This window comes from Echinops telfairi, unplaced genomic scaffold (assembly GCF_000313985.2).
Source record: "Echinops telfairi isolate 266 unplaced genomic scaffold, ASM31398v2 ScPeMD7_7436;HRSCAF=8474, whole genome shotgun sequence".
Lineage (NCBI taxonomy): Eukaryota > Metazoa > Chordata > Mammalia > Afrosoricida > Tenrecidae > Echinops > Echinops telfairi.
This window is the reverse complement of record NW_022111336.1, coordinates 5452746-5458590: the sequence shown is the minus strand read 5'-3', so window position 1 is coordinate 5458590 and position 5845 is coordinate 5452746. Positions and strand designations below refer to the sequence as shown.

General features: G+C 40.2%; 1 protein-coding gene and 1 pseudogene across 4 annotated transcripts in view; one reads left to right on the top strand and one right to left on the bottom strand.

The window, feature by feature from the left end:
- DMD (dystrophin) overlaps positions 1-5845 on the top strand; it is a 2430848-nt gene that overhangs the window by 341475 nt on the left and 2083528 nt on the right. The window lies entirely within an intron of this gene.
- LOC105979611 overlaps positions 4830-5845 on the bottom strand; it is a 15540-nt pseudogene continuing 14524 nt past the window's right edge.

Below are 5845 nucleotides of genomic sequence, written 5' to 3'. Positions count from 1 at the left end.
CCCTGAAAAGCAGTGGCACAAACAGACATGTACACATCAATATTCACTGCAGCATTATTTACAATATCTAAAAGGTTGAAACAACTGAAATGCCCATCAACACTGAGATCAACTCAATTCTGACTCATAAGGGACTCTATTGCACAGGATCAAATGTCCAATAGTGGGTTTTGGAGGCTGAAACTCTTTATGGGAGTAGAAAACCCCATCTTTTTCCCACGGAGTGGTTGGTGTTCCTGACCTTACAGTTATTAGCCCAACATGTAACCACTACACCACCAGGGATCCTGGATAAGAAAAAAGTGGTATGTGCAAACACTGGAATATTACTCAGCCACAAAGAAGAACGGATTCCAGATTAATTTCATTTACACAAGGCCATTATGCTGAGTGAAAGATGTTAGACACAAAAGTTCATATATGGTATGAAATCACTTATAAAATGAGCAATTACACCAAAGCCAAATGTGATGAGGGAGTGGTTGGGGTAGAGGAGGAGGTAAACCAAAAGCGATTACTGGTTGGAGGGGTGGAAGAGAACAGGATTTTGCTTGAAGTGCATTGTAAATATGTTCAGGGTGGTAGGATAGATTTGAAAAAGCAAAAATAAGTGCACTTGTAATCACTGCAGGTGATTACAACTTGAAATGTAATCAAAGTCACTGAAGTATACATTTGGGAATTGATGAAATGGGGTATGCATTGTAGTGTGTGTATTATAATAAATATATAAATAAAAAAGATGCCATTACTTAGAAAAAGCTGTAACTTTAACAGGCTTCTTGATCTGGTTGGTAACTTAGGTACACGCTGAGCTATCAACCTTCAGATAAGAGACTTCTTGATCAATGGCATTGGTATTAATTAGTAAATTAAAGAATGAATCAAAATGTTGAGTCAGATTATACTAGTGCCTGCGTTACTTTCTAAGGAACCCTGAAGCTATGGTTTAGGTGTTGGGTTGATAGCCAACCACAAGGTCAGTAGTTCAAACCTATCAGTGGCTTGGAACAAGAAAGAGGAAGCTAGAAAATGAAGGGGGAGGAAGAAAGAGTGAAGCACATCCTGGCCCACAAATCCTTGAGGATGATATCCTTGCTCAGAGCAGCCAATGCACAGAGAAGATCATATGGCTGGCCCCACGATGAGATACGACAGCTCTCACTGATGCAGAGTCCTATTGGGGACAACACAGTGTGGGAATTGTGCCCCATCTGACCTCACCACACCAAGGCAAAATGCTAAGGGCATGCAACAGAACAGCAAGGGGAGCAGAGCAAGGAAGTCCCGAGGGAATACCAAAAATAGACTTTGGGGCCAGGGTGTGGCACCCCATCAGACTCGACTGGAAAACATTCCTAAAGGTCAACAAACAGACCTTGAACTACTTACAGGCTATTCTTTTTTTGTCTTGGTTTGATGTTTTGTTTTCTTTGATTGCTTTGTTTTGCTCTATCTTGTTTTGTGTGTGTGTGCATATTATTATTTCTGTGGGAAGAACAACGTGGAAGAGAAAACAACAGGACCGAAGGTCCTGGGGGACATGGGAGAGGAGGAGGCAGGGGAAAGAAAGTGGGTGTTAACAAACACAGGGACAAGGGAACAACAAGTGATCCAAAATCGGTGGCTAAGAGGGTGTAGGAGGCCTGGTAGGGCTTGATCAAGGGCAATGTAACCAAGAGGAATTACTGAAACCCAAATGAAGGCTGACCATGATAGTGGGACTAGAGGAGAGTAAAAGGAAATAGAGGAAAGAACTAGGAGGCAAGGGGCATTTATGGATGTCTAAATACAGGCATGTACACATGTAAATAAATTTTTATATGATGATGGGGAAATAGATCTATATGCATATATGTATAGGTTCAGTATTAAGGTAGCAGATGGACATTGAGACTCAACTCAAGTACTCCCTCAATACAAGAACACTTTGCTTGACTAAACGGACATTCCATGATACCCACCTTCCCGACATGATCGCTGAAGACAAATGTGTGCATAAGTAAATGTGGTGAAGTAAGCTGATAGTGCCTGGCTATCAAAAGATGCAGCACCTGGGGTTAAAGGCTTGAAGGTAAACAAAGCAAAGTGCTTCTCCGCCATCTAGCTGAGAAGCAACAAAACCCACATGGAAGAAGCACACCAGCTTGTGTGATCATGAGGTGTTGAAGGGATCAGGTATCAAGCCCCAAAGAACAAAAATCATCATTGCATGTTCACCTTCCCTATATAAACGCTGAAGACAAATATAAGCATAAGCAAGTGTGGTGAAGAAGGTTGATGGTGCCCGGCTACCAAGAGTTATAGTGTCTGGGGTCTTAAAGCCTTGAAAGTAAACAAGTGACCATCTAGCCCAGAAGCAACAAAATCCACATGGAAGAACCACACCAGCCTGTGTAATCATAAGGTATCAAAGTGATCAGGTATCAAGCATCAAAGAACAAAAAATCATAACCTCATGAATGAGGGGGTGTGCGTGGTGGGGACCCAAGGCCTATCTGTAGGCAACTGGACGTCCCTTTGCAAAGGGGTAGTGGGCAGGAGAGGAGTCACTCAAGGTGCAGTGTAGCATCGATGAAACACACAACTTTCCTCTAGTTCTTAAATGCTTCCTAACCACCACCACCCCTACTATCATGATCCAAATTCTACCTTACAAACCTGGTTAGACTAGAGGAAGTACACTGGTGCAGATAGGAACTGGAAATACAGGGAATCCAGGACATATGATCCCCTCAGGACCAGTGGTGAGAGTGGTGATACCGGGAAGGTGGGATAGAAAGGGGGAACCGATTACAAGGATCTACATATAACCTCTTCCCTGGGGGATGGACAACAGTAAACTTGGTGAAGGGGGATGTTGGGCAGTGTAAGATGTGATAAAATAAAAATAATTTATAAATTATGAAGGGTTCATGAGGGAGGCGGGAGCAGGGAGGGAAGGGAAAAATGAGGAGCTGATTCCAAGGGCCCAAGTTGAAAGTAAATATTTTGAGACTGATGTACAAATGTGCTTGACGCAATGGATGTACATATAGATTGCGATAAGAGTTGTATGAGCCCCCAATAAAATTATTTAAATTAAAAAAGAAAAAGGATAAGAAAGGGAGACTGGAAAAAAGAAGATAGACTCTCCACAGCGAACTTAATGGAGAGTCTATGGTTGTCTTTATTAGAGGTCAACATACTAGGTGGAAACTACGTACAATAGATGATTTTAGTTTTTTAACAAACCTTTTAATTTATATTTTCAACACATAGCAGCACTTATATGAGATATTTTTTAAAGTTTTTGGAGGTCTATGCAAGGAATATAAAATGATAAATGAGTTGTCTAGGGAGATACACTATTGGCATTTGAAATACATTTAAACTCATTTATTCTATTGTCTGAAGTAAAGTAAACGTAATGAAGTCTAATGGGATATGCGGTTGGTTAAATTGACAAGAATGTTGTTTAATTATATTTTCACCCTGTACAGGACTTGGGAATCAAGAAGGAGATTACCAAATTATATACATCAGTGTTGTTTATCATCTTATTTACAATATCACACCTTACTTAATTTAGGGTAGATAATCTTTCTAGTTACCTTTCCTCTGGGAATAAACATCTGCTCAAATACATTTCAACATTTTAATTGTGTTACTTGGAGCAACTCAACTGTACAGTACAAAGCACAGCATATTCAGTTTCAGAGGAAATGAGAAGTGATTGTTGACTTCGATGGCTAGTTTCCCAATCCTAGAAGAATAGATTCTTTTCTTCTTTACAATATTGCACTCCATTCCATTTGGAATGAACAAAAGGCAGAATTCACCTTATTTTTAATGTGAACACTAGAAGAAATAGTAGAATGCTGTTGTTATGATTTTGAATATTGTTACTAAAGCTATGTTACTGTTGTTACGGTGTTTTACAATTTAGTAAGCATTTTTAACAATGTTAATTTATGTTGTCTTTATAGTATTTTATTATTTTATTGGTGCATGACATGTAAAACTTTGAAAGTATTGGCATTTATACCAACTATTTATATGGCTCTATCTATCTCTCTGTATGAAATGTTAAAAGGTTCATTTTTTTCAATTCAACATTATATCCTCACAATTCATCTTAATTGTTTTGTATAGTAGCAATCACTTTATTTCTCTGGTTTATCCTCTCTCCCACTAAAGGACATTAGAAATACAGATGTTTTGTTACTTTGACTAACGCTGCTATGAACATCCTACCACAGTTTCTTGGTTTTCCCATGCTGTACAGTGAATGACATAGTCTCTATATATCCATTCCAATGCCTGTTTCTTCCTTGTCTATATTCTCACTGATCTGGAAATACATTTTAGCTAGATGACTGGTCAGTAGTGACCATGGGGCAAAAGTTGGTATTTAGAGCCTTTTCAGAGTACCCTCAGTGCTCTTGCTCCAAGGTTTGGTCTTTATTGAATTGACTGTTTTTGTTTTATATTTTATGACCCCCTCACCTGGGTTTTTTAGAAAGTCCTTACACCCTTCAATCTTTGCCTCTTTACTCCAAAGTAAATTGTTGTTTTTTAAAAAAAACCTTTTATTCTCTGTAGGGTGTGGGTGTTGAAAGTGTTACAAGGAAGAAGAAGTGTGAACTTTGTGTCAGATCCTTGATATTTGTGCTTGTTTGTTTCAATAATTGACTGGTTGATTGGTCTTGTTGTGTGAGAATATGGAACTGGGTTTCCAGTCATGATGATCTTATTTTGTCTCCTTCCTAGGGTCAGTCAAATAGTTCCTTTTCAATCCTCCTACTAGAAACTAGAAGAGATAGAGCGGCGCTGGCTGACCACAGATCCTAGTAGGTGTAGCAGGCTTGAAGAGCAAATGGGTGGCAGCAGTATTTGAGGATGAGCCTGTGTGAACATACTGCCCTTTGGATTCCTGCCTGTTAGCCAGGACCTGCTTCATACAGGCTTCCTGGGTTGCCTTCTTGTTGGCAGCCTTGCCATTCCAAGCAGCAAGTGCTCTGGCCTGCAGGGCCTGCCCATAAGAGAAACTTGGTTTCCAGGACTTTGGTAAAGAGCAAAAATTGATAGCATTGAGGTGGAAAGTGGCATCTTCTTCAGTCATGCCACCAGACAAGAAGTAGATTTCAGCAACAGTTGCAGGAACATAATGGTAGAGAGTTGTGATGGTGGCTATAGCCACTTACTCTGGAGTATACATTCTGGTGCAGGCATATCCAACAGTCCATGTTTGTCTTAAGAAGAGTGCCCTGTAGGTAAACATGATGGTCATTCAAGGACTTGTAGACCCAGTAGGCAGGGCCTTCTCACTAACCTATTAATAGTGTTCCATGTCATGGTTCCTATCAGGAATGACTTCTGGTTCCACAATGGGTACCAACCCATTTGGTTGCCAGATGCTAGCATATCAGGCCAGTGCATTGGCATTCTCCTGGAGAGTGACATTGGATGGGCACTGGTCAGCAATCCTCAGCATAACACACTGCTTCCCAAAGTCAACCCCATCCTTTTTGTACTGAGCACAGCACTCAGAGAGGACGTCAAGCCCTTGAATGGTGGTTCCTTTGTTCCTAAAAGAGGAACAGCTCCTTAGTCTAACTTAATTCCCACAACAATCCCTTTTTTCTTAAGGATGGTTTTGAACAGATTTCCCTTTCTGTCCTTCTGGTAGAGGGTCTCATGGAAAAAGATCATATACCAGATGCTCTACCCAGTGAAGAGGATTTTTGTTGTTGTTGTTGTTGCTGTACACCTTTTTTTTTAAACATTTTATTAGGGGCTCATACAACTGTTATCGCAATCCATACACACATCAATTGTGTAAAGCACATTTGTACATCATTCT